Source organism: Vicugna pacos, chromosome 14, assembly GCF_048564905.1.
Source record: "Vicugna pacos chromosome 14, VicPac4, whole genome shotgun sequence".
In the NCBI taxonomy this organism is placed as follows: domain Eukaryota; kingdom Metazoa; phylum Chordata; class Mammalia; order Artiodactyla; family Camelidae; genus Vicugna; species Vicugna pacos.
Window position 1 is genome coordinate 20002615 of NC_133000.1, and position 26900 is coordinate 20029514.

A 26900-nucleotide genomic window follows, 5' to 3' on the forward strand; every position below is an offset into this window, starting at 1 on the left:
TGCTGTCTGGTAGCTGCCTGTTGCCTAGGGAACATGGAGACCGAATCTTCTACCCACCAGCCTTCAAGTCAGTTCAGCCTTCAGGGTATGAAGTAGCTGTTCATCAAGTGGTTAGAGCAAGAATTCATTCACTCATTCATTCCATTCCATTCACTCAGTGTTTATTTACCTGTTTTCCAGGCGCTGTGTATGAAGAATGGGAACACAATGGAAAAGACACCAGCTCTGTCCTGGTGGAGCTGATGCTCTAAGGTGAGGGCGGTTTTACTGAACCAAACTTGGATCTGCTCACCGGCGAGCAGTAAAGCTAATCTACTGGCGCCGGGTTGTGGTGAAGGGAAGTACGGTGTTTACTGCAGACACTAAGCAAGGAGTTCAAGCGGCTAGAGCTCCCAAGACCCGAACTCCCCAGTGGCCCTCAGGGAAAGGTTTTCAAAGACAGGGTGAGGGAGGGGGTTGCAGGGAGCGTGATCAACTCATGCAGGTTCTTCTGATTGATTGGTGATGAGGTAACCGGGAGTCAATATCAACTTTCTGGTTCCAACCAGCCTGCGGTCTGCATGCTTGTGGTCGGCATATAGTTCACTTCTTTTCACCTGTTGAGGGTTTGGTATCTGCAAAACAACTCAAAAAACATGGCTCAGAAGATTATCTACAGCCCTTGGGGAGGATCTAGAAGTCCTTGACTTTGTTGAATGGCTTAACTACTATTATTTTGTCTTGCTTGGCTGTTTGCCTTTGATCCTGCCTTTTCTCTCTTCTCTGATTAAATTTATTCTTTTGAATGGGGGGAAGCTCTAGGGGGCTAAAGTTTTTTCTACAAACAAGAGGCAGGTGGAGGATGGGGTGGGGGTGAGGGGGTCTGTCCTGGGAAGGCCCCATAGGGTGCTGGTCAGTTACAGTGGTGGTGGAGGGGGCCAGATAAGTAACCAGACCTTTCAATACATGGTATTAAATTCTATGGGAGAAAAAGGAATGAGGTGCTAGTCAAGTACGTCGATTTTGTGTGTGTATGTGTGTGTGTGTGTGAGAGAGAGAGAGAGAGAGAGAGAGAGAGAGAGAGAGAGAGAAGGGAGGGAGAAGGCTTCCTGGACAAGGTCACTAGGACTCTCAACAGATGGGGATAGTTAGCTAGCTTAAGAAAGAATCAGGGCAGGGCGGGCATTCCAAGTGGTGGAAGCAATTTGAGCCAAATATAGGATGGAAAGAGGGCATGACTTCGTTGGTAACTGAAAGATTCATCATGGCTGGAACAAAGGTGTGAGCTGAGTTTTGCAGAGAAAAGGACGACTAGAGGATGGTTGCCAGTTGGTCTCCCCCAAAATGTATGGCCATCAGTGGGTGCAAGGCAGATCTGAGTATGTATTTGTGTATATATAAAAATATATAAAAATCTACCTGTAAATACAGTGCTTATTTCAATCAGTAACACATGCTTCTTGTTTGCATACCCTTTTGACATATTTTTAAGAAGGTCATTTAAAAAATTAAATTCAGGACTGCTGTAGATATGAACCCTGCCCCCAAGGGTCTGTCTGTGACACTCTCAGGCACATCCTTGATGTCCCGATTTGAAGGATCTGACTTTGGTTTCCCTCACTAATACCCCCAACGTAGTGGCTGAGCTGAAGCAAGAAATTCCAGAGCTTTATTTTTTTTTTTCCGTTATAGAACAAGCTGTACTCGGTGGGGACCTAAATCACGTTGACTTACTAAATTAAAAAGGTTGACCTGTCCACCTTTCAAAGACTCAGGCACTCTGTCCAATTTTTCAGCTGCCTGCAAGCATTCAATAGCACAGCATGCAGAGGGCTGCCGCAGCTGTCTGGGGGAGGGACCACGTGGTCTGTTGGCAAGTATGCCCTGTAGAATCAGTGGATGCTCCAAAAAGGACCCTGACTCAAAACACTAAATTCAAAAAAAGAACCTGTTGGGCAAATGGTTTAGTACCGTTGGCTATGCTTGTTATTTTTTAATAGCTGATTTGTTTTCACAATTTATTTGAGATAGTAAAATTTCTTGTCTCAAAAAATGATAAACTAACTTTATGGCTACTATAATTCTTTTTTTTTTTGGTAAGAAAGCTTACTCTTTATTTTAATTAATGTATTGGGAATTATTATTATTATTATTATCCTTTGTTTTGCTTTGTTTTTAAATTGAAGTATAGTCAGTTACAATGTGTCAATTTCTGTTGTACAGCGTAATGTTTCAGTCATACATATACATGCATATATTTGTTTCGTATTCTTTTTCATTATAGGTTACTACAGGATATTGAATATAGTTCCCTGTGGTATACAGAGTAAATTTGTTTTTTTAGTCTGTTTTATATATAGTAGTTAGTATTTGCAAATCTCAAATTCCTAGTTTATCCCTTCCCATCCCCTTTCCTCTGTAACTGTAAATTTGTTTACTATGCCTGTGAGTCTGTTTCTGTTTTTAGCATTTATAGTCCTTAAAACTGAGATGATGATGATGATGATGATGATAGTAGTTATTTGTATGGGAACGTGCCCAAGACAAATCCTAAGAGAGAAACACAATCGGAACCAAATGGAGAGAGCTGGCTTTGTCCAGGTTCCTCTGAGCTAGAAATTTTTGAAAGTACTTGGTGTGGTGTGCAGCACTCTGTGCAGTTTAGCTTTTTAACTTCAAGGACATCAGAGTTTTGGAAGAGATTCAAAAAAGGAAAATAAAACCCTTATGGGGCTGCTTTACAGAAGTGGACCAACCCTCTGAGAGAACAGCGTTGTTGAATCAGCCTTTGCGGAGGAAGTCACCGCCCTGGGCACTGAGAATCCCTTTCGTCCCGTCTGTGGGTCCAGGGCTCAGACCATTACTCATCGCCCGGTTGGCCCACCTTTGCAGAGGAGCAGCGCAGGACATGTTCAGAGCACGGAGGCTTCCTGTGTGATTTCTTCACAGAGGGTTTAACTGCAGGTTTGCCGTGGCCTCCACCTACACTTGCCTTCCGGTTTGGCCCCGAAACAATAAGAGAACAGAAGTCTCAGGATCTAGGCCCTGATCTGAGAGTAGATTAACGAATGTCGTGATGGCTTCCAGGCAACGTGTCTCCGCAGACGCACTGGAGCCCAGACCCGGTGCTGAGAAGGGGAGGGCTGGGCTCTTCATGGTGCTGAGTCCGTTGCTGGGTTGAAGAGAGTGACCAGGAGTACAAGAAGGTTTCAAAACCCCTATTTTTGTTTGCTTTTTAACGTGTAAACTGGCCATGACGTATTTGTTCCTCTACATCCAACCAGCTACCAAGTCCTCCTGTTGGTTTGTTCTTGGACTGGCTTTCAGAAACATTTAGGCCAGGGTTGGCAGGAGCTCCCCATTATACACACCTTGGAGTGAAAGAAATTGTCCTGCAGCGCAGCTCCAAACCCACCCTCTCCCTCTTACACACAAGTGGGGGCCTCTTCCTCATCTACCAAATTCTACCAAATTCCTCTGCTTAGCGAATGGCTTCCATCTGCATCTCAGTCTGACCCTTCTTTCTGTCCCCCCAGGCACCCCGCCTATCCTAAGTTCCTTGCTGCTCCTCTAAATCGTCCCTCCCGACTCCTTCCTTCTGAAAGGGAAAGAAGCTGTTACCAAATGTATTCCAAAGAAGCCACCCCAAGAATCCAGGGCTAATAGTCATCCCATGAAATTGAGTTCTTGTATTTGCCTCTTTTATTGGACCATCACTTTCGTGTTGTGAAGAAACATTTCCTTAGTTCCATGCTTGAGAGCAAGTGTCGGTACAGGATGCTGATAAAGAGCCTGACGTCAGGTTCTGGACCTTGACATAGATGGTGTGACAGAAAAGAGGTGGAGGATGTGAGGGGAACCTCTGTTCACTGAGTTCCAACCATGTGCCGGGCACTGAGCTGAAGGTCCCGCGGGTGTTCCCCACTTCAGTTCTCAAAGGCACCCTAAGAAGTGAGGTTCAGGAACCCCCTGTTGGGCTCCCATGTGAGGTAGACATGCCAAAGGCCGCCCAGAGAGTAAGTCGTGGGGCTAAGGTCACACTGAGTCTCACTGGCTCCTGAGTCCTCGCTGTCTTCATTGAGTCACATTTCTTTTCAAGGACATTGAGAGTAGGGGTGGAGAAAATTGTGGAAACAAACAAAAAAGATGTATTTGTGTTCAATATCCAGGAAGAGTACTCACCTTCTTCACTGGCCCCTGCTTTATTTATGTATTTATTTAAGAGGAGAATGACCAGAAAAATGAGCGATCAGAAACTTCCAGTCTTGACTCCATGCTTGATTTTTCTTAAATATCTCAGTCACTAGAAAAGGATCTATGTGAAAATCTTGCTCTGACTACTTTCTGTCTCAGGATGGAGCTTTCTGGGTTTCCTGTGTTTCTATACTTTGTTTATTAGTATGGATTTTTCTGTACTTTATAATTTCATGGTGACAAGTAAATTCTTAATAATAAAAATTAACTTGTCACCTACTGGAGCAATTTAATGCACCCAAAGATAGATTTCGGGGGGCAATTGGCAGTCTGGGTAAGCCCCTGCCTTCTCCTATTTTAATAGGGAACCAAAAGAACTTAGAGTAAATTTATTCAAACATGATTGAGACCCACAGACTCAGCAGTCCCTTCAGGAATCACACAGTTCAGGTGCTCATGTGACTTTTCCATGGCTCTTCACTCAGCCTGACCTAAAACATTTAGGAGTTCTCGAATGAACACAGCGATAGAGGCCAAGGACAGAGGATGTCAAGTCCCTCAGATACTTGAGGTTAGAATTCCTTCTAACATTGTAAATCGACTACATTTCAATAAAAAATAAGAATCAAAGAACATTTTAAAAATTAAAATAAATTTAAAAATCAATAAAATAATTTTAAAAAGAATTTTTTTCTTTTTTCTCTTTAAAATAATTATAACAATTTTTTCTGGATGTATAGTCGATTTACAATGTTGTAGTAATTTCTGGTGCACAACATAGTAATTCAGTTATACATATATATCTGTATTCCTTTTCATATTCTTTCTCATTATAGGCTATTACAAGGTATTGTATATAGTTCCCTGTGCTGTACAGTAGGACCTTGTTGCTTAGAATTCTTTCTTAACCTCTGCCCATGATGTCCTGTCTGGAGAAATGCCACAGCAGAAATAACTTGAGAGTTAGCCCACAGATTACACAGCCACAAGTAGATATATATTCAGCACCTCTCAACCAACCAGAACAATGGCATACTCAGGAGTAAAAGGACATAAGAGGAGACAAAGATAAAAAAATTTGAATAATAAAATGGATGAGTCAGTTAGCAGAGCAGAAGAAAAGAGGACAATCCCAGGTTGGCAAAGGTTCTAATTATCAGGCTCCATGAACGCCAACTCCAAGAAGTCCTGGGAAAGCAGAATCAATGGAGAGAATGGCAGAGAGCAAGGTTAAGGTGGGAGTGATGTGGACAAAGGAAATGGAATGAGGCCGAGTCATTAGGAATGAATCATAAGAAGCAGAACCAGTGGCAGGAGAGAGCAGAGATGGGAAGGGACAAGAAGACACTCCAAGTTCAAGATTGCAACAGAACGAGGAGAAGAATGAATTGTACGTGAGTGTTGGATTTAGGGGCAAAACGGCTTACAAGTTTCAATGGTGCCTGAGGTTGGCATCACTGGATTATAGCAAAGGACCATAACTGATGCTTAGAATGATGAAGCTGAGCCATTGAGAATATTTTAAATTGTGAATATATTACACGGAGGACTACAGAATAGTAGAATAACTTTTAGGAGGATTTTAATAAAATAGAGTTGAAATTTAAGTTTTAAATTTCATGAATGCATAAATATCCAGCTATTTGCAAGTATAACCTATTTCCGACCATCCTAGGTTAATGAAAGCATAGCCAGAAAGATCACCTGCCACATTTCCAAAGGCACCGAAATATGAAAGTCGGGCCACCTTCAGGGAAAGGAAATGGATTCCTGTTGCTAAATCAGAGGGTTCATGGGGGAAGGGTGGCAGGAGTGTGGAATTGCAAGGCTTGGGGAGCCACTGAAGTCATTTAAGGAAGAGTGTGCCATGAATAGACTCAAGTTTTAGCAATGTCATTCCAGCAGGACTCTACAGGAAATTGCATTGGGAGAAGATTTGGCAGTGGAGTGAAGGGAGTTAAACGCTTACCTTGGATGCAAAATTTAAGGTGGCACCAAAACCCCCAAGAATCAAATAATATTTTAATGGAGTATTTTTTAAAATCAAAATGAGTGCAAAGCATCCATAATGAACAAAACATCAAACTTTTAAATAAAGACAGAATTAGCAATGACACTGAAAACATCCAGGAGAGGCTGGATGAAACAGATGTTTAGGAGGAAGGATTAGGTGACTGATGTAATGACTTGAAAGAATGAGTTAGGGCAATCAAGGATAAAGCTCAAGTTCATGACTCATGTCGCATTGTCAGTCTCCAACCTACGGGATTCAGAGAGGAAGTAGGTTTGGAGGATGAGTTGTGCTGTGAGTTTATCACGTATGAGGCGTACATGGGCTAGCAAATGGAGGAAATCCAGCCAATGGCTGAAAGTGTGGTCCAGCACTTGGCAGGGAGGTCTGCGCTGACTATGGAGAGAGAGGCTTTCTCACGTGTCGATGCTACTGAAGCCGAGTGTGTAGATGATCCTGTCCAGGGAGCAGGTGTATAGACAGAAGAAACAGACAGTGGTACTGAACACAATCATAAAAAGCAATAATAACATGTATTGAGGCTGGCTATGTGCTAGCTACTCTGCTGAGTTGTTTACAAGCATTATCCAATCAAATCCTCACAACAACTCTGAAACTTCTATGCTGTTATCATCCTCATTTGACTGATGAGGAAAGAGACGTTAGAGAGGTTAAGTAAGGGGCAGATTTGAGCTCAGCAAGTAAATGGCGTAGCCAAGATTTAAACTCAGGAAGTCTGCAGAGAAGAGGGAGCCTGGCTTTGGAGAGCAAGGACCAGGTTTTGAATTCCGGCATTGTGGGCTCTGTGATCTTAGCCAACACTCATCCTCCTGGAGTCTCTGTTTCTTCACCTGTAAAATAGGAATAACAAAGGCTACCTCATGGGTTGATGGGAAGATGAGGTGGGAAATGTCAGGAGTCTGATGCATAGCAGGTGCTCAGTATGAACTAGTAACTATTGTGATCATTAGGAATACACCAGGATCATACAAACATTCAAAGGACCTTAGTGTAGATGAGGCTAGTGGGGAGAGCATGATGGAGAGGTAGAAGCAGAGCCAGGAGAGATGGAATCAAAGGGAGGAAGGGGTTTAGCACACCAGTGTTTGGTTGATTTGTCCATCATTGATGTCCTTAGCAGAAGCAGTAGGTTTAGTGGAGTGGGAGGCAGCACAATTAAATGGTGATCGAGAAACAGACAGAATGATTATGGACAGTGCTTCCCCAAAGCTTTGCTCTGTAAGGAAGGAATGGGAGAGATGGTGCTTAAGGGAGACACAGAAGGCAGGAAGGGTAGCCTCCTCATCCCACCAACACTCCACAATGGGAGAAATTGGAGCATTTTTCCCTCTAAGAAGGCAAGTCCATGGAAAGTGAAAGAAAACATCAAGCCTCAAAATAATGATGACTTTCCACCCTAAACTTGTACAATAGTTGATCACATTCACTTTTGCATCCAGTGTGACGTGGAGCCTTAAGAACAATCCTGTGGAGTAGATTAGGCAGGTAGAATCCTTAACTCACGGATATTGAAGGCTCAGGGGAAGATTAGAGATAAATTCAAAGATGGTCATTGTGGAAAGATTCCTAAGAGACTCCTTTCTCACCCCAGCTGGTGTGCAGAGTGGAGGTAATGGGCTGATTCCCTAGAATGGCCACACGTGGATGGCATGGGTCCCACCTAGGTGAGAATGCATGGGAAGGAGGACGTGCATGAGATAGAGGAAAGCCTTTTTCTACTCCCCACAGAGACATGAGAGAGATGTCTGAAAAGGATTGTAATATTTCACTTTCTATTATGCTTTGAATATACTATGACTAGGAGGGAGGATATAGCTCAGTGGTAGAGCACATGCTTAGCAAGCACAAGGTCCTGGGTTCAATCCCCAGCACCTCCATTTAAAACAAACAAACTTAATTACCTCTCCCACTGAAGAAAATTAATTTTAAAAACTGCAATAAAAAATAAAAAAGAATATACTATGACTTTTAAACTGTTCTTCAGTCATTGAGAGAAGATTGGAATTGTGGACAATGTTTTGGTTTTTCTGCAAACCTGAGCACATGGGACACTGGTCATATTTGGGTTACATATGACTGGCAGATGGAGGCAGCTGACTCAAATCCAAGTCTTTGAATGTAGAACCTATCCGCCAATCCACATAGTTTTTGTTTGCAAGTAAGACTCATTTTGCAGAAGTAGAGTAAAAAAAAATTTTTTTGTTTGTGTTAATTGTGAGGATTCCGATTTCAATGCTACTGGATCACAAAGAAAGCTTCCAGAGAGACAAAAGGTTAGGGATGATTCACACAATCCTAGTTAGATGAGGAGACATTTTTATTTCATTAAGTTTATTTAATAACCATTGAGGGCCTGATGTCATGGAGAAGAGCTGGGAGGGGACTAAGCAGAGAAACTGAAAGCAGGCTGAACTTAACCTGTTCGTTGAGATGCCCCCTATCTGAAGCTATTCATGCTAGACCAGAATTTGATCCATCAGCATGTACCTGACGTGCCCTTTGGAAAGCGTGTTAACCATTTTATGTAAGACATCATATTTCATCCAGGTTCACTTATTTGAATGCTTGTGATTTCATTTGCATAGATTTTTATTGTGTGGCACTATGGAAATATATTTACTTCTTTCTAGTCTCTCTTTTAAATTCCTTATACCCTCTGCAGTCCTTCAGTACTGTAGCAGACCAGATAGTGAAGAAAACATCCTTGTGAGGAGGGAAGACAACAATGGAGCTTCTATATCCAATCTGCCATCAGAACTTTGCTTCCTTTGAACATGTGGTGGAAATGGTCCCCTATTTTCTATGTTTACTGCATCACCCTAGACTAGGGGTTCCTAACCTCCTAACTGGTCTCTTGGCCTTGAGACAAAGTCTTTCAATTCAATCTATTCTTTCATCCCAATTACTTTCCCTAACTCACCAGTTACTCAATGCTCAGTGGCCCCATAGTGATCCAATGGCACTGTTATATTATTAGATTCATCATCTTCCAAATACTTAACTTCTGCCCTTGTGAAATTAGTAAAAAAAATTAGTAACTGTATTTATAGCCTTATGCACTTTACCGCTAAAGAGAAATAAGTCTTTTTCAACTCTGCTTCTCCCCTTCCCCTGTCCCCTAAGAAGTACTGTGTCCTCAACAGCTCAGTTCCTTGTTGGGGCAATGAGGAAAGATAAGCATAAAAATGGAGAGCAAGGAAGGCATCAGGAGACTTGGAAAGCTTTTTTTTTTCTTTTGTGAAAAAGAAGAAAGAACAGAGATGGAAAGAAGAGGGAAGGGAGTGGAAAGATGAGGGTCTTAAGAAAGTGTGAGGTTTTAGAGAGAGGCTTGGAGTTTAGGGAAACTGGTTGAAAATAGATAGAGATGGGGTGTGGGCAGATTCTGGGAGAGGAAATCTAAGCTGAGTCTGCAAGGTCAAACAAGACGTTGGGAGAAACTGAGCAAAATTGTTCCAATGTTGGATTGACTGCTTTAACAGTGACCCAAACAATAGTGATGTAAAAAAGATGAAAGGTTTATTTCTCTCACACAAAAAGTCTGAGTTGAAAGCAGTCCAGGAGGAAAGGGGTGCTCTGTGAGGTAGAAAAGGGGTCCCAGCTTCCTTCCAGCTTTTTGCTCCCCCACACATTGTCCTTGTCTGTAGGATCATTCCCTCTGGAACCATATTCCAGCCCAGTGGAGGGAGGACAGAGGAAGTTAGAGTGCTGAGTTTTCTTCCAAGAGCAGAAACTCTAAATTGCACACAGCACTGTGTTCACATTCCATTTACCAAAACATCATTGGATGAGCATACAAGCTGCAAGGAAGGCCAGGCAATATTGTCTCTAAGTGAGCAGTCCTGTGCTCAGCCAAGACTTGGGGAAGTATGTTACTAAAAGGAAGAAGAGAAGACTGTAACCTGAGGAACAGGTAATCTCTGCACTCATAGTTAGATAAGCAGAAGGTATCTAATAAGTAAGCTTGAATAGGATATGCAGAATTTGAGGGCTAATCTGAATTCAGATTATAGAAGTGGGGTGTTACAAACTTACCATACAATCCAGCAATCCTACTCCTGGCCATATATCCATAGGAAACTCTAAGTCAAAAAGATACATGCACCCCAATGTTCATGACAACACTGTTTACAATAGCCAAGACATGGAAACAACCTAAATGTCCATTGACAGAGGACTGGATAAAGAAGCTGTGGTATATTTATACAATGGAATACTACTCAGCTGTAAAAAAGAATAAAATAATGCCATTTTCAGCAACATGGATGGACCTGAAGATTGTCATTCTAAGTGAAGTAAGCCAGAAAGAGAGAGAGAAATACCATCTGATATCACTCAAATATGGAACCAAAAAAAAAAAAGAGACACAAATGAACACATTTACAAAACAGAAACAGACTCACAGACATAGAAAACAAACGTATGGTTACCAGGGGGAAGAGGGTAGAGAGGGGTAAATTGGGAGTTTGAGATTTGCAGACACTAACTACTATATATAAAATAGATAAACAACAATTGCTTCTGTATAGCATAGGAAACTATATGAAAAAAAAAGAAGTGGGGTGTGTTGGTTTTGGTTTTTGAAGGAAACAAGAGAATAAAAAAGGAAAGCTTGAAGGGTTAATCTGTATGTTGAGTGTGAATGACATTGCACGACAGCAGGACATACTCTAAGGTTCCCGACTCTGGCCCCTAAGTGTGTCTCTGGTTCGAGGGTCACATATATGTGGAATCTAAGAAAATGATACAAATGAACTTTCTACAAACAAAAATAGACCTACAGATATGGAAAACAAAATATGGTCACCAAAGGGGAAAGGGGTCAGTGAGAGGGGTGAATTAGGAGTTTGGGTTTCACATAGACACACTGCTATATATGAAATAGGTAATCAACAAGGACCTACTGTATAGCACAGGGAACTGTATTCAATATCTTGAAATAACCTATAATGGAAAAGAATCTGAAAAAAATAAAGAATATGCATAATATATATTATATATGTATATATAAAACTGAATTACTTTGCTGTACACCTGAAGCTAACACAATATTGTATTTTTTTTTGTGGAGGGAGGTAATTAGGTTTACTTATTTATTTATCCTTGGAGGTGGTGCTGGGGACCGAGCCCAAGACCTCACGTATGCTAAGCCTGCGCTCTACCACTTGAGCTATACCCTCCCCCCAATAACATTGTAAATCAACTATACTTCCAATAAAAAAAAAAGAGTACAGTCTTCTGAACCTAGCATCTGACCTCATCAATCTTAACAAATCTGTCTACCATTCACTGATCAATTTACTTAACTGTGTTGTGCTAAGCTCTGGGATGCAAAGGAAGGTGAGTCATAGTGCCTGACTATGGAGGGAAGTCATTGTCTAAGAAGGAAATGTACAAGGGAGTAATTGCAAAATATCATGGTAATTTCTGTAATAGACATACCGGTCAATTCTATAGAAACACAAGAGAAAGACTGTGAAAGGGAAGGTTTTGAAAGGCAAGGCTCATGCTAAGGATAAATAGAAGAGTCCCTGGCTCAGCAAAGAGGGGAGGGTATTGAAGGGAAGGTGATTTAAAGGAATTTCAGGGAACAGTATGTGCATCAAAATGGGAAATAAGAGCGTTTGGCATGTTTGGAGCACACAGTTTAAGGAACAGAGAGGTAAAGGCTTAAAAGTTCAGATTACAAAAGGCCATTTGCAAGTCATTCTAAAGAATTTTATCTTGCAGGTAATAGGGAGCCATGGAGAAAAAAATTGAACCAGGCTGTGACATGATCAGATTTGTGTTGGAGAGATCATCCCTCCTGCAGGAGCGTGTGCCGTTGACTTTATGAGAAGGGAACAAGACTAGCACAGGGAAGCCAGTAAGAATTATCGTATATTTAGGCAAGGGAGAAGGAGGGCCTAAAATTAGTTACTAGTGGTGGGACGGGAAAAAGAGGAATAGACTCAAAAGATTTTTAGGAGTCAAGACGACAAGAATTATAGGTCCCACAACATTGTAAACTGGCTCTAACTCAATAAAATTTAAAAAAAAAAAAGAGTTGGAGGTGAATTGGAAGCAAATTGTATAGGGAGAAGGAAAACTCCAGTATGGTACTGAGGGGTTGACTTTGATAACCAAGTACGTGGTGACCCTTATCAGGACAGGCTATGGAATACAGAAGGACTCAGTTTTTGATATGCCTTGACACACCTGCATAAAATCCAGATGAGGTCTACAATGCAGATGAATGTTTGTGTCTGTTACATGGGAGAGAATCTGGACTAGAACTACAACCTATTTGATTAAGATGCTTCAGTTTGAGGGGGGAAATTACACTCTGTTATATCCTGAAAAACACAAGTTACAAGACCAAAAAGGCAAGTACTGAAAACAGGGGAAATTCAAAATATGTATATGAGATATAAAATCCAACCAAAGACGGCCCATAGTAACAGGAGACTAGAAATTTTGCCCTGAAATTCCTTAGGACCAATACAAAGAATAAAGCAGTAGATCAATTATTTAGGGGAAGCCAGCTGGTCTTGGTACTGAATCTTGAGTTTCCCATTTTATGTGGTGAGCAACTTCTCCAAGTCTATCCCCAAATCACATAAAATGGCTTTCAATGGGCTATTTCTTCTTTGGCTCTCAAAAGAGTTATACTAAAACAAAGCTGTATAAGAGCAGTTTTATTTATTTTTGTTCTGTGGTTTTTTTGGGGTGGTGGGTAATTAGGTCTATTTATTTATTTATTTCTTTTTTTAATGGAGGTACTGGGGATTGAACCCATGACCTCGTGCATGCTAAGCACACACGCTACCACTGAGCCATTACTCTCCCCACCGTGAGCAATTTTATAAGGGTCAGTCATTCTCAACTCATGTGTCATCTTCATAAAGTCCCTAGGCTAGCAACCCTTCCAAGGACTGTGACAGAGAGAATTATGAACCGGATAGAAACTATACGTCATTCTCGAGTTGCCAATTCAAGCAAACAATGGCGTTACTCACTGTTGGCTTAAAAAGACAGTTTTATTCTCTTATTTCTTGGACTCTGTTAACTTTATTCTTCTAGAGATAAATATTTAAGAGATTTCTGAAGCAGATCAACATTATAGTGCAGGTATTTTCAATGTCACTAGGTTTAGGCCAGAAACAGCTTTTCTTGTTCAAAATGGTACAGGTAGATCCGCAAAATACTGTTGGTCCAAGTCATGATCTAGAATATGGGAATGAACTTGTCCTGAACTCTTATGATGGAGGACTTTTTTTTGGTCTCTGAAAAAAGGTAAGCGAAGTATACTTAGAGTCTGAAATAGAAGAGGAGCAGATGATACAGATTAGAACGTCCATTTGTCAATTTTCTTCTCAAAAAGAACACGTCTCACGAGTACGTTTCATCATCTTGACAATCCAGCTTTTATTCTTTACATCTGTCGGCAAAAAAATTAATCAGTAGATCTAAGAAAGAAATGGAAAATTGTAGTTGAGCCAGACTGAGGATTATAACCTGGGAATAGCCTCTCAGAGAGCCCTGAGAACTATTCTGCCTGTTAGAGGTCAAAGCAGTTATTTAACTTTTTGGGATGCAGGGTTGTATATTAAACAACATACAATTGACGGTTCACACAATCTAGGTCTACACGTACAAAGTGAGTAGTGGGTCGTGGGTCATTGTGGCCTCTCACAAGATTCAGAAGGAAGATTATCTCCTAATCTTAAACTCCTGAATGAGTTTAAGAAGGAATGTTATCTCCTAGGGAGGTCTGGTTAATGCAGATGCACAGGACTCACTAAAGGGCAGGGAACAATTTTATGTTTAATTTTTTCCCATCTTGCCATAAAATATGAATTTTAATTCATCACATCTAAGATCCAGACCCCTTATGCACACTGTGAGCATATCCTTAGGCATCCCAGTATGGATTTATTTATAATTATTCTTTAATCTTCATGATTGGCAGTGCTGAGAACTGAGTTGGTGAAGGGAACAAAGGATTTGGAGGCTAAGTGCAGAAAATCATGCTGAAGGTGGGGCATACACATATAACAAAGAGATTGACTCCACTCACTTCCAGCTTAGGTTCCTAATATCTTTCTTCATAAAATGTTTATTTCTGTTGATTAAAAAATTCCAAACTTACACCTGGGATTTTAGTCCTTTTTTTTTTGGTGAGTTATAGTACACAGAAAGAAAAATGATCAAGACATAAATACATCGTATTGCGAATTGCTATGAACAAACACTGTGGGAGTAACCGTCCCACAGACCAAGAAATAAGATGTTGACAGAATTCCGGAAACATCCTCTACACCCACAGACCCCTTCCATCACTAGATCCTTCATGCCATGGTAGTCCTGGAGTGGAAGTGCCTGACATTAAGTCTGATTGTCAAAGTATGCATTTCAAAGACACCCATCTCGAATAAGGATATTGTCAGTTACAAGTGGATGTAGCGCCAGGCTGCCCCACTCATGAAGTCCCCTTTCAGAAAACCTAGATAACTGACCCTTGAATGACTCCACTTTTCCCTTCCTGTGCCCTACTTGCCCCTCTTATGCTTTGTATTTTCCAGTTTGTAGGAAATCAGTGAAGCCCTAGGCATGCCATCGTTAGATCCTAATAAAGGCAGAGCCTCAAGGTCTATAGTCCTTCCCTCTCCCTCAATGCACAGCCTCGCTGTGTGGCCCTTGGGTGTGCTATATACCATTCAGGACCTATTGTTCTTCAAAGTTCCCTGATGGCTTCTTGCCCAGGTGTCTTTTACAATCATAATACGAACCACAGGGGACGGTCCAGCCACAGTGTTGGCTCTGGCTGGGGAAATATCTGTGAGGACTTCCATAAGTAGTGGGGACCCAGGTGAGTACCTCAGGTGGCCCTGGCCAATAGCATCACGATCAACAGGCTGAGACTGACAGAATGAGTCATGCCCAGCACTTTTATGGTAGTCATTATGCGTCACTGAATACTGACTCTTTAAACTTTCTGTAAGTAGAATCAAAGCTATATCATATTATGTATGTTTTTTTGTGTCTGATTTCTTTCATCCAATGTTATGTTTTTATAATTCATCATGGTTTTTTGTGCTAGAATTCATTCATTTTCATTGCTATGTAATATTTACTGTCTGAATAAACCCCTGTTACTTATCTATTTAATTGACCGACACTTGGGTTGTTGCCAGTTTGGAGCTTCCCCCTCCATTTCTCCAATGACATCTAATGCTCTTCTTTTGTAATATATTTTCCAAAATGTAATCGGATTTGAAAGAAGAGATGCTGAGAGTTTACCTACTAACAGCCGTTACAAACTTATGCTGGACAGTTTTATTTAACGAATTCACTTGACCAAACTTACCTTTTTAAAAATCTTTTGTTTTTTATTTTAAAATATATTTTATTGAAGTACAGTCAGTTTACAATGTTGTGTCAATTTCTAGTGTGCAGCACAATGCTTCAGTCATATAGGAACATACATATATTCATTGTCAAATTCTTTTTCACCGTAAGTTACTACAAGATACTGAATATGGTTCCCTGTGCTATACAGTATAAACTTCTTGTTTATCTGTTTTATATATATTAGTTAGTATCTGCAAATCTCAAACTCCCAATTTATAGAACAAACTTACCTTTTAATTAACTGTGATACATAAAAAGATACCAAGTAATGGTAAAACATTAAAAATATTGAGTATCAGTTGTTCTGCTACTACAATTATTATACTTCTAAAACCAAGGTAATTAGTTAGCTGATATAAATAAACACATACAGTATCAGTCATTGTGTGTTAATCATCCCGAAGCTCTGCAAAGTAGGGACAATTATTCTCACCATTTTACAGATGAGAAGACCGAGGCACAGAAGAGGAATCCTTTCTCTACAGTCACACAGCTGGTAAGTGATGTCATCAGAGTTCAACTCAGATGATTAGATTCCACAATTGTGCTTTTAACCTTGGTACTAAGGACCTGAACTAAAAACAAACATGGGGAGAAAAAGTAAAACATGCTTCTGACCAGGTTATATTTGCAAGATCATATGACACTTAGTTCCGATCAAAAATGGACCTGTCCCCTTTTCTCCACACCCTCTCCAGCATTTATGGTTTGTGAACTTTTGAATGATGGCCATTCTGACTGGTGTGAGGTGATACCTCATTGTAGTTTTGATTTGCATTTCTCTGATAATTAGTGATATTGAGCATTTTTTCATGTGCTTATTGCCCATTTGTATGTCTTCACTGGAGAATTGCTTGTTTGGGTCTTCTGCCCATTTTTGGATTGAGTTGTTTGGTTTTTTTGTTATTAAGTTGTATGAGCTGTTTATATATCCTGGAAATTAAGCCTTTGTCAGTCACATTATTTGTAAGTATTTTCTCCCATTCCATTGGTTGTCATTTTGTTTTGCTTATGGCTTCCTTTGCTGTGCAGAAGCTTATAAGTTTAATTAGGTCCCATTTATTTATTTTTGCTTTTATTTCTATTGCCTGGGTAGACTGCCCTAGGAGAACATTGCTAAGATTTATGTCAGAGAATGTTTTGCCTATATTTCCTTCTAGGAGGTTTATATTGTCTTGTCTTATATTTAAATCTTTAAGCATTTTGAGTTTATTTTTGTGTGTGGTGTGAGGGTGTATTCTAACTTCACTGATTTACATGTGCTGTCCAGTTTTCCCAACACCACTTGCTGAAGAGACTGTCTTTTCTCCATTGTATATTCTTGCCTCCTTTGTCAAAGGTTAATTGACCATAAGCCTGTGGGTTTATTTCTGGGCTCTTTATTCTGTCCCATTGATCCATATGTCTGTTCTTGTGCCAGAACCACACTGGTTTGATTACTGTAGCTCTGTAGTACTGTCTGAAGTCTGGGGGGTGGGGGTTATGCCTCCAGCTTTGTTCTTTTTCTTCAGTATTGCTTTGGCAATTCTGAGTCTTTTGTGATTCCATATAAATTGTAGGATTATTTGTTGTCTTACACTGTTGCTGGGAATGTAGTTTGGTGCAGCTATTATGGAAAACAGTATGGAGATTCCTCAGAAAACTAAAAATAGACTTACCATATGATCCTGCAATCCCACCCCTGCCCACGTATCCAGAGGGAACTCTTTGTCAAAAAGACACATGCACCCCAATGTTCACAGCAGCACTATTTACAATAGCCAAGACATGGAAACAACTTAAATGTCCATTGACAGAGGACTGGATAAAGAAGTTGTAGTGTATTTATACAATGGAATACTACTTAGCCATGAAAAAGAATAAAATAATACCATTTGCAGCAACATGGATGAATCTAGAGATCATCATTCTAAGTGAAGTAAGCCAGAAAGGCAAAGAAAAATACCATCTGACATCACTCATATGTGGAATCTAAAAAAAAAGAGGAAAGAAAGAGACGAAAAAAGAAGACACTAGTGAACTAACTTATCTACAACACAGAAACAGATCCACAGACAAAATGAAAAACTTACGGTTACTGGGCTAGAGGAAGGGAGTGGGAAGGGCTAAATTGGGAGTTTGAGATTTGCAAATATTAACTAGTATATGTAAAACATATAGAAAACAAATTTCTTCCATTTAGCACAGGGAACTATGTTCAATATCCTGTAGTAATCTATAATGAAAAAGAATATATGTATGTATTTATTGACTGAAACATTATGCTGTATGCCAGAAATGGACACATTGTAACTGACTATACTTCAACAAAAAAACAAAATAAAATTCTGTCCCTCTAGGAAAACAAAAACTAAGCTGTCTATACAACCACAATAACCCATGTTAGGACAGAAGAAGGATTTGTAAGTGGGCTCCTCTGCAACTTACTCAGACTCTTCGTTTTTGTCCTCCCACTGGACTGCCCTGCCCGGGCAGAGCAGCAGTGTAAGACGACTTCACTGAGCACGCACTCACATGGGAGCAAGGCTGCAATCTACAGCCCCACGCCCCAGCCCCTGTGGACAGGTCACCTTGGGCTTGGTCACATCCCATGGTCAGAGAGTGGGGGCCATGAAGCCATTAGGTAAACAGCAGAGACAACCTAGGCAGAAGCATTTCAGTCCCTGCAAAATCTTCAGTGCCTACTCTTAGACCTGCCTCCTCACCCGACACTCAAGAAATGTCTGATGGATGAGCTAGAAGGAAAAATATGAAGCTGCTTCGATGGGTTTCTGTGGAACCGATCCTTTGGCTGTTAGTGAGAATCATTAGAATGTCATTCTGAGCAAAGCTCTGATTTCCACGCTTCCCTCCTTTTCAGAAACATTTTATTCTTCGGAACCTGCTGTGGGGATGCTTGTAAAAGGGCTGCGCTTGGTGTCCCCTGCCAAAGCGTTTGCTTGCAGTGTTACAGACACAGCCATGAATGTGTGGTATTGAATCCTCGCATCCAAAAGCTAAGGCAGTCAATTAAAACCCTGACTTATTTATATACATACATATAATTTCCTTCACTTGAATATCTTGTTCAGAAAAATTCTATTAATATGATTTATCACAATAAACAGCATGGTTCCTGCTTTAATTGATTTATCTTTTTCTCCATGTAAAATTTCCTCTGTGTCTCTATTCTTCACCAACTTTATTGTCATTTTCACCGCCTCCCCCTGCCCCATATCTCTATTGGCTCCAGTAATTTTTATCAGGACAAGATTTTTTTAATACAGTTTGCATCCTAAATCATTCATTTTCTCATTTTTAAAGTGCTGACTATAATCATCCCTTACATTTACTGAAATTAGCATGGGTTTTAAACCATTAGTCAAAAAAGAAGTGGCTTAATAAAAAAGCTTCCTGCTGTTCTTTGTGGATGAAACAGTTGACATTTTGTTAAGAGATTTTTATCTGACTTTAATTCTCTAGCTTTAATGTATTCTTAACAGTTAAAAATGGAATGGTTTGTCCTAAATGGAATTATATCTATGGGAGCGTAGTAGTTATATCCAGTCTTTAAAATGGATCATTTCATTTCACACATGCTATAGAATCTCGAATTTCACCTTCACTCATCTCAATTTCTTTACTAAAATAGACTCTGTTGCTCCAAATTCCTACATTGATGGATTGGACATATCAAATTGTGGTAGTAATTGTTCATAAGTATATATTTTATAACATGGATTAATAGCCTAATAAAATATATTGCAATAACAATGTGCTCTGCCTGATGGAATTTCATCATGAGACCCCATTAACACATTCAGCTGATATCAGCTTTTGAAAATGACTTCCATTGTGGCGGAAGGGAAATACTCTATATAAGTGAATGGGAGAAAATGGGATTCAAATAGGAATTTCTAGGAAGGCTGAGTAGAATGAAAAAATACAGAAACTTGAATGGATGCAGACCAAGCATTTTGGACCTTACTTGAAACTCTGAATTCATTCTGCGACTCTCCGGACTCTCCTAACATCAGTCCAGCTGCTACCCTCGTGCCTGAATGACCCTGCTTAGCTAAGGTCACCAAAAGGCTCCAGACTGACCCCAATGGCCGTATCTTAGTCTTGATCTTCCTCACGCAGGAATTAGCTCTTCCTTTTCCAGTTTCTGTCTTCCCTTGACCTCTTTCTCTAGGGCAACAGGCTGCACACCCCTGCCCTACGTGCACAGTCTGTCCCCAACTCTGTTCTTGTGCCTCTGTGCTCACTGTCCCTGGGAATCTCTGCTCCTTTCCCCTCTTTACTGGCCACCAAGGCTGACCTCTCTCTCTCTGCCCATGCCTGTGAAATGCAGAGACTGCCAACTCACTGACCCTTAAAATCAACTCTTCTGAGGATCATTGGCTCTGTGCTTTTAACTCGGGCTTCCTTTGTGATATACCCTCAGCCTCTTCTGTCACACCAGCCTAAGTCACTGGTCCTTCTTTTGCTTTCATTCCATGTATTTCATTCCTGGGTTTAGTCCTCCTCACTTCTGCTCCTGGAATATGTAGACAGACTCCTGAATTTCTTCATCCCTGATTCCTTTCTCGTCTCTGATTCATCCTGCTCAATACTGGAAACTAGCCCTCCTGCAACCAAGCAGGACCCTATGGGGTCTTCCTGGGACAGACCTCCACGTGTCCTCCACCTGCCTCTTGTTTATAGAAAAACTTTAAGCTCCCAGGCCTTCCCTGAGTTCCAAAGAATAAATTTAATCAGAGAAGTGAGAAGATGCAGAAACAAAGGCAAACAGTCAAGTGAGACAAAATAATAATAGTTTAGCCATGAAAAGAGTCAAGGACTTTTTGTTCCTTCTCAAGGGCGATCGATAATATTCTGAGCCATATCCTTGAGCTCTGTTGCAAATACTGAAACTCCTACCAGATGGAAGACATTAACTGTATGCTGACCACAGGCAAGTAGACCCCAGACTGGTTGGAACCAGAAGGTTGATGGTGTTGACTCCTGGTTACCTCATCACCAATCAGTAAGAAGACTGTCCAGTCACTGATCACTGATCGTGCACCTTGAAGCCCTCTCCCTTACCCTGTCTTTAAAATCCCTTGCCTGAAAGCCATCAAGGAGTTTGAATCTTTTGAATGTTAGCTGTCCAGACTCCTCGTTTGACACCCGCAATAAACATTGTACTTTCCTTCACCACAACCTGGTGTCAGCAGATTAACTTCACTGCGTTCAGGCAAGCAGACCCAAGTTTGGCTCAGTAACCTTTCTAACATGTTCTCAGGCCAAGATCCTACTAAAAACAATGCTAGTGATTCTCTATTGTCTGCTAATTAAAGTTTATTAAAGTTTCTCTATAAAAGGGCTGTAATTTCTTTCTAGACTTATTTCCCACCACTTGTGTGTATGTGCCCTGCATTCAGCCACACCTAACTGCTTGTAAACATAATCATTAACAAATATTGCTCCCACTAGTTCCCAGGTTTGGCAAATATGTGAACATATAAATGACTAAATAGCATGAGAACTACTTAATATGAGCCATCTTGCCATGAGATATTTAATCATAAAGTTCTACTTTTGAAATAATATGTAAAGTTAAAAAAATTCTTTACTTGTGTCAGTTATATAGGTTATCTAAGAATTATGCTCGATTCTAAAATTACTTTCTTTGCGTATGCTTGTGATATTGCGATTTATAATAAGGAATGTACATTTGGTCTTCATTCTGTTTCTGGCACAGAGCTCCTAAAACCCTTGGAATTTCCCTTGAGGAGAGCAATAAAGGTGTCTTTGGTTATGTTAATGAGGTGATTTTTGGGAAATACATAAGGACCCTTTGGAGCCAACCATATGGCTTTCAGTTCTGCCGGCCCGCCGTCCAGGGAGGGAGGAAAGAGGGGCTGGAGATTGAGTCCCATCAGCAATGGCCAGGGGTTTAATCAATCATGCCTATTTAATGAAACCCCTATAAAACCCCCAAAGGCCAGGGTTCAGAGAGCTTCCAGGTTGGTGGCCATGTGGAGATGCAGGGACAGAGGCACACCTGGAGAGGAGCTCCGAGCCTCTTCCATCTACCTTGCTCTCTGCATCTCTTCCATCTGGCTATTCCTGGATTATGTCCTTTTATAATAAATCAGTAATCTAGTAAGTAAATGTTTTCCTGAGTTCCGTGAGCTGCTCTAGCAAATTAATTGAACTCAAGGAGGGGGTCATTGGAGCCTCTGATTTATGAGCAGTCAGTCAGTAGCATAGGTTACAACCTGGATGGCTTGGGGCTGGCATCTGAAGTGGGGCTGTCTTTTTAGGATTGAGCCCTTAACCTGCAGAATCTGATGCTAACGCCAACTAGATAGCGGCAGCATGCAGTTGTATTTGTGGCATCTGAGAATTGCTTGGTGTGGGAAAAGATCCCACACACTGAAACTGGGGGCAGAATCGAAATATGCTTCTCCTTTTTTTTGTGGAAATTGTCTGACAGCTGGAACATTAACACGTGGCTTTCTGCCCCCAAATGAAAGATCGTTTAAGTTACATAGATTATACGTCTATTCTTTTGATCTTAATCAACTCCTTATCTGGCTTCATGCATTTCTTCCCAACATTTTCATCATCCTGGCCATAACCCGTTCAACATACTTCTCAGCTTTTTCAACATTCAGACCATCCAGTTAGGAAGTAGAGCTGCATTTTACACCCACTCCCTGCCTTTCACACATCATCTGACCCGTCAGCCACCTCTCCCTCCTCCCCAACCCCTGCGTCTCCACCCAATCTCAGATGTGCTTCAAACAGGCCCCCTGACTTAACCGACATTTACCTTCTGATCTTCCCTCATTTACATAAATACACAATGTAACACACACTGTAATAGCTTATTGAGTTTAAATAAGCAATATCTTTACAGTGGTGTGATTTTTTTCCCCCCTTACACAAAGCTGGGCTTCTGAAACATCATTGACTTTCTGTGATACCTTGTCAGGTCATTTTGATTATTCTTCTCATCTCATTAGATTATTTTTAAAGTAGGAAAATTTCTTTCTCTAGAACCTGCTGTTTATAAACAGGTACTCACTTCCCCTCAGGTCTACGATGTGGTCTTGAGCCAGGAGAAGGCTTGGGAACTCACACCATGTAGCATCTCAATGTTTGGCTTGGTTACACTTGGGTAATTGCTTCTGCCCCTGCACCTAAGCTGTGATTTTTAGAGCAACAGGCATTTCCTCTACATCTGACCTGATGGTATCCATTGTGTAACTGGCTTAGTATGAAAACCCTAATGTGGAGAAAAATGAGGGACAGTTCTCTGGAGGCAGACAAAGGATTGATTTTTAACATAGGGATTGATTACATTTCAGGCAATAGACTGTAATTTAGGGAGAAAAGCAGAGTCAATGAAGCTGATATAATGGTTTCCTCTACAAGCACCAATGCAATTAGCAACTCATTTTAATTGAAAAGGTGCGAGAACTCTTGAACATGTTCCTCCAGCCTTCATCACAAAACAGGAAATAGGAGGGAAAACCAAGTCAGGATTCATTCTGGCAGAGTTGTAATGCATATATAGTAATACCAAACCTAGGAAAAAGAAATCATTTTAGTGGATTCATGTACTCTTATAACATGCCATTGGTTTGACCTGGCTTTCAGTAAGAATAATAAGAGTTTATTTATGTGGATTATTGAAGTTTATTAAGAGGATACTTCTCTCACCCCCAAAAATCTCTCTCATCATGGATTCTTGCCCCTAAATTTTTGTTGAACTTGCCAAACAGAAATTCAGTTTATTAAGGTTAAAGAGTTATGACTATTGAAGTCACACTTTAAATGCAAAGGGCTGTTGGTTGTCATAGGTATCATCTGGGAGCGACTGTTCAGATTCTGATTCACTGTGTATAGGATGTGACCAAGAATTTGCATTTTCCTTAAGCATCCTCAGCGAGTCTGATATATGGATTGTAATTTGATTAATCCTGCCCCAAAGGTACAGATTATATGTGAACTAGGTATTAATTATTAAATCTCTTGGGCTTATCTGAAATCATTTTTTCCTCAACAACGTGTTGGAGGATTAGAACACAACATGGCCAAGTTTTATTACTGAACCAAACTTGGGTCCACTTGCTCATGTGCAGTAAAGCCAATCTACAGACATGGGGTTGTGGTGAAGGAAAGTACAGTGTTTATCGCAGGGCGCCAAGCAAGGAGTCCAGGTAGCTAGTGTTCATAAGACTCGAACTCCCCGATGGCTTTCAGGGAAAGGTTTTTAAATACAGAGTGAGGGAGATTGTGGGGTGGACATTCTTCTGATTGGTTGGTGGTGAGGTAATTGGTAGTCAACATCATCAATTTTCTGGTTCCATCTAGTCTGGGGTCTACTTGCTTGTGGTCAGCATAGAATTGACTTGTTTCACCTGATGGGGGTTTCAGTATCTGCAAAACAGTTAAAAAATATTATCTATAGCCCTTGAGTAGGAACTAAAGGTCCTTGATTTTGTTTAATGGCTAAACTATTATTATTTTGTCTTGTTTGACTGTTTTTTCCCCCTCTTCCTGCAGTCTGTCACTTCCTTGATTACATTTATTTTAGGGGAGGCTGGGGAGGCTAAAGTGCTTCTGCAGGCAAGAGGCAGATGGAGGACTTGGGGGGTATCTGCTCCAGGAAGGCCCCATAGGGTTCTACTCAGTTAGAGTTTCAAGAGAGGGTCCTGGCAGGAAGACAGTGTGTAGCATGCAACAGTTGTCTGAGAAGACAAGCTCAGGCTGGGTGTCTAGGCAAGGAGTCCTCATAGGGTGATCAGATATCATCATAAAGTTATTGGGCGCATGTGGCGGATAGCAGGGCTGAGACTAAAGTGCAGCAATGTCTTTAGAGAGGGATTATATGGCATTCATGCTGGGGGTCAGGGGGGAATCCCTATTTCCTTCAATTTTGCACCCAAGGCACCTCACTCAATTCACCTGAGTCCTGGATTTGGTAGACAGCTTCTTAAGTGGCTCCCAGTGATTCCACCCCACTTCCCGTACGCATGCCCTTGTGTAATACCCTACCTTAGTGTGTGGACTGGACCTAGTGACTTGTTTCTAATTAGTAGGATGTAGCAAAGGTGTTGGCATGTCACTCTGAAGATTGGACTATAAATAACTGTGACTCCCACTGTACACACACTCTCCCTCTTGCTCTCTTTTGTTTTCTAACTCAGATGAAACAAGTTGCCATTTGTGACGTACTGCGATGTATTGATGTTTCTACCCTACTGAGGGGCCAATGTGGCAAAAAACTGAAGGTGGCCTCCAGGCAACCCCCAGTAACCAAAGCACGGAGTCTGACAGCATCCAAAGAACTGAGTTTTGCCAGTGAACACAAGTGTGAGCTTGAAAGTAGATCCTTCCTCGATTGAATCTTCAGATGTGACCACAGTCTTGGCCGACAACTTGATTGCACTCTATTAGAGACACTGAGTCCAAAGCCCCGGCTATGCCATTCCCAGATTTCTGACCACAGAAACTGTGAGACAGTAAGTATTATTAAGTCACTAAATTTTAGAGTAATATTCTACGCAGGAATAGGTAACTAAGACAGTGCTTAAAGATTTCGGTGGTGGTGGGGTGCTGATTGCTGAACCTGAAGAACAATGCAAACAATGAAAAATGAGAAGTGACTGAGGACACACTGAAGCACAACATAGTTTTGCCCAAGGATAGTTTTGTGTGTGTGGTTTTTTTTTTTTTTTTTGCAGGAGTTGCTTCTTTTTCTTCTTTCTCGTCTCCTCCAAACCCCTCTTTCCCTAAAAATAAGTGGAGAGTTGCCTTATCAGGATCAATTGCTGAAGTTTGAAACTTCTTCTATTAAATCTCCATGATTATTGCCATCACCACCTTCGTATCTATCATAACTTTCTCCCCTGAAGTTTGCCGTGGTTCCCAGTGAGACTGTGACTGTAACTGATAGTGACATTGTCTCCCACCCATCCAAGTTCTCTTTTGCCCAGCAGTCAGCAGTCACTAAAATACAAAAATTAAAATGTCTGACATTGCAAGCATATAGAGCAACTAGAACTCATACACTGTTAGTGGGAATGCAAAATGGTGCCACCACTTTAGAAAGCACGATGGCAGTTTCTTATAAAGTGAAGTCTGAATGCACCATATGACCCAGTAATTGTATTCCTAGTATACACTCAAGAGAATTAAGAACTTAAATGTTCACATAAAGGCTTATATTAAGAGTCTCATCCTCTACCGACTGAGCTAGCCCGGTGGGCTCATAAAGGCTTGTATTAAACTATTTATGGCAGCTTTATTTGTAATAGTCCACAGCTGGAGACAATCCAAATGTTCATTAACCAGTGAGTAGACAGGAAGATTTTGGTGTATCACTACATTGGAATGCTACTTGCCAAGGAAAAGGAACAAACTACTGATTTATGCAACACCATGGACCTCAAGAGCATCATGCTAAGTGAGAGAAGCTAGACATCAAAGACTATACTCTGATTCCAATTATGTAAAATTCTAGAAAAGGCAAAACCATAGAGATAGAAAGCAGATCAATGATTATCTTGGGCCAGAGTTTGGGGGAGAAGATTATCTATGAAATGACACAAGGAAATAGTATGACTGTGGTGCTGGTTATGTGACTGTATGCATTTATCAAGACTCGCGGATCTTTAATTGAACACATTTAGTACATATCAACTGTACCTCAAAAATTGTTTAAAAAAAAGAAAATGCTAAGTGGCCACATAAAGAAGTAATTCAAATTCTGTTTCTTGTCTTTATGATAAGCATAAACAAGAGTTGGTTGTGATCACAACAAAAACCACATCAGCTGATATGATATGGTTTTGGAGTTCTCTGAATCACTTTCCATGCAGAATAAAATTTTATTAAAGGAAAAGCAATCAAAATGTGCTACTTTGAAGCATATATATATATATATATATATATATATATATATATATATATATAAAATTTAAACTCAACAGTAACTTCAGCAATTATTTAGAAACTAGACCAACAAAAGATTTTGAGGAGAAGAATATTTCTTCATTGATACTGTTTAGAATTGCTGGCTTATAGGGATAATAGAAAGCAGACCAGCTTTTAAGCAGCTTTATGATTGTTTTACAATCCTTTACAGACAATGCACCCCTATTGCTGGCACCTGGCTGCACTCTTCTTTTCCACTGTCCTTAATAAACTAATGCTGCTCCCCGCTAGTAGTTGTGGAATTCCGGGACCCTAGAATATTTCACAAGTTTATAGGTCAGTCTGATTTGCAAACTCTTTCAACATGTCATTATTATTCAACCAATATAAT

General features: G+C 40.6%; 1 long non-coding RNA gene across 1 annotated transcript; it reads left to right on the top strand.

Moving 5' to 3' along the window:
* Positions 1–25069, top strand: LOC140685497 (uncharacterized). The gene is made up of 4 exons (XR_012058742.1): positions 1–85; positions 181–252; positions 16039–16091; positions 24781–25069. It is a non-coding gene; the product is annotated as an uncharacterized lncRNA (long non-coding RNA).
* The last annotated feature ends 1831 nt before the right edge of the window (positions 25070–26900 follow it).